Source organism: Chrysoperla carnea, chromosome 2, assembly GCF_905475395.1.
Source record: "Chrysoperla carnea chromosome 2, inChrCarn1.1, whole genome shotgun sequence".
Taxonomy (NCBI): Eukaryota; Metazoa; Arthropoda; class Insecta; order Neuroptera; family Chrysopidae; genus Chrysoperla; species Chrysoperla carnea.
This window is the reverse complement of record NC_058338.1, coordinates 70,081,051-70,084,298: the sequence shown is the minus strand read 5'-3', so window position 1 is coordinate 70,084,298 and position 3,248 is coordinate 70,081,051.

Sequence of the window (3,248 nt, the reverse complement as noted above, 5' to 3'; positions counted from 1 at the left end):
ATTTCTAATTATCTTTTGACGATGGTGTTCATTTCTTTTTAGAAAATACAATAAAGTACTAAGTAACAATAAATTGTACACATGCACTTAAGGACGTTCCAAAAAAATCACGTTTTCTTAGGATCATCTTTAAAGCAGGCATGGGAAAACGTGGCTTAGAGAAGTCTCTCAGATTTTGTATCTAAAATACGAGTAAGACAGAGAGACAACCTTTTTTTCTACCTATCTCATTACTATAAGAGAAATTGAAATAGGTAGAAGAGTCATATAACCGTCTCGCTTTCTCCTCTATGAGCAATGTGGACTTGGATAAAGAGACACACAATAAAGTTATAACAATGGTGACTTCGACTTAAAATAACTCATTCATGCCTGCTTTAAAAATCGTGTATATGTATTAATCCCATTAATGCCTTTTATAAGGAGGTAAATTTTTTAATACCCCCTACAGTGTAACTTTGAGCGGTTTAAGTTTGTGTTTTTAATTTATAAATTCCATATTGAAGTGTTTTAAAGGTATGCTTTATTATTTAACAAGGCTAATTTTAAAAGCATGACAAATATTTTTCTATAAAGACAAGTGAAATTTACAAAATTTAAAAAACTTCCGAGTAATTTTTTGGATACGGAACCCTGAACTCGTACTTGAAACATATCTAAGAACACTCTCCATTAAACTATCTTTTTCCTTAGAGCCTTCCCCAAACTGAAATAAATGTCGTATTCAAGGATGTACAGAAAGATTAGATTGTATGTTTTTGTTCATTTCGATATATTCGATATAGTACACTAAAAAATAGCCGCAAAATATTGACGTCACCACAGTGTCATACTAAAGTACAAATTATAACTTCATTCGTATTACAAATTTTAGTTTCTACATAATTTTAAAAATACTTACAATTTATTAAAAAAAAATGTAAAGTCACTTAATCAGTAAAGTATAAAATACATTGTCTGAAAAATTCTTTAATTTGTCTTAAAAATATTATGGATTTATTTTGAAACAAATTATTTAAATATTTTAAATTATTCACAAATTATATGAAAACACTGCACACATTCTATTTTACAATAATCCTAATTTCACAATTAATTATGCATTAGCACAATTTTTAAGACAAAATTTTATTTCAACTTGCTTGGTTCAATTTTAAATAAGAAAATATTAAATCTATTAAGACAAATATAGTCACAATGAATCATTTAAAAAGGAAATATTAATCAATATTTTTTATTTGATCTTAAAACAAGTATTAAATAAATTTTAAGTTTAGTATTTGAGATAAATCTATAAGTTAAACACTGTGTCACAAAAAATGCAAGTGCTTTACCATTCTAAGTGCAATAGCTATAACATTATATGTGAATTACATGTCCTGTTATAATAATATCACTTAAAATGATTCAACTTTTGCGTTTATTTTGACTTAAGAGTGTAGGTACAATCAGAAATCTTTGACTGGTCATAAGTACACTTTGTGTCGCAAAAAATGCACGTGTTTTACCATTTGAAGTAACTATAGTATTATATGTGAATCACATGTAATGTTATATAAATAACTCGCACTTCTTTAGTTACTCAATTCAAAAATAACTCATTATAATAACCCAAATAGACATGCGTCAACTCAAACTAGCTCAAATTTTCTTTCAATTAACAGATGTTTGAGCGGTTAAGAGTTTTCACTATGGGTGTGATAAATACAATTGTAGACAAAAAGCTTAGAAACACGCGGATATCACGCTCAAGCAACGTGGATTCAAAAACTAAATATACACTATGAATTCAATGTTTAAACAAAAAATCTATTTGATAATTATATAGGAAATGTCGAATTTTGTAATTCCTTCTCTCCGTAAAATGATCTCTAGTCCGATTTTGTTCAAGGCATTTCGATACCAAAACTAAAGTTTTACCAGAAAAAAGGGACTTTACATCGAGAGTGAAGAACATGTCTCTTTATCTTATCGATTTTTATGTTCTACTTCATTTTAACGAAACATAAGTATCGTTACCATGGTAACTAACTAGGCTTAAATGTATTAAGATTGACTGCGTTATAGTTTAGATTGTAAAAATTTTTACTTCATCCAAAAACCTTCCCTCAAATCTTAGCCCTCAACATAAGAGAAAATCTAGAGGAGATCATTAAATTGATGAAATTAATATATTGATTTCATAAACATATTGGTTACGTAATATTTAAAATCTGATTTATTCAAATATCTACTTAAAAAGTCATCAAATCTGGTAACTTGTAATTAAAAAAAATTGTAAAAGCGGATTTATTAATAAATACGGCTGTACGACAAGGTTAAAAAATATTTAACTCTTCTTATTCATGATTTATTTCAAAATTTTCACTAACTATTTTTGAAGATATTAACGCGTTTCCAAGCTTTGGTAGCACTGATAAAACAGTTCGTTTGAAGAAACTAATGCAGTCAAAAATCATCGAATTTGGAAATTAGTCCAATATTTTTGTTGACAAAATTTAACCCCGCCCACCGTCCTTATCTACACCAAGTGGATTCAATTATAAATACGACTTTGCCATAGATTAAGAATGGGCGAAAAAAAGCCTATTCTACTGTGGAAGGAATATATTGTTTCTCTTATTAAGTTTAACGATATTGGTATTCCGATGTGAAAATAAAATGTATTTTGGAATATTATTTTTAGATCGGCATGAAACCCTCAAATAATTCTTCGTTAAAAATTTTGGAATCATCTTGTATACGTATGTTCATAAAAGCACATCTAATTACACTTTTCGTGATATCTGCACTTGTTATTATTCCCTAAGGACAACAACTAACACAACTTTTTAATAAAAATTTAAATTAACAACCTCTATAAAATCAAAATAAACAACTATTTTAAAATTAAAAACTTTTATTTGAAAACTAAAACAAACTAATCAATTTCTAATTAAAAACTCACTGAACAAATAACAAAACAAAGTCACTGATAATTTTTTTAATTATTTATTTTCATTAATTATTTAATTAATAATAATTGTATTTATTTATATTTGTGATGTGTGTGTACGACCGTGTGTAGTTCTGAGAATATACTGACTTGAAAGATGATAATATTGGATGGTATCCTGTTTGGCAACGAATACTGCGCTACGAGTCTACGACCAACGATCAATCCGTTCGTATAACATTTTAGCATGTGTTATGTGAACGAAGTATATTATTTGGGGCGTGCATGCCGTGTGCCGGTAACAATTCTCATC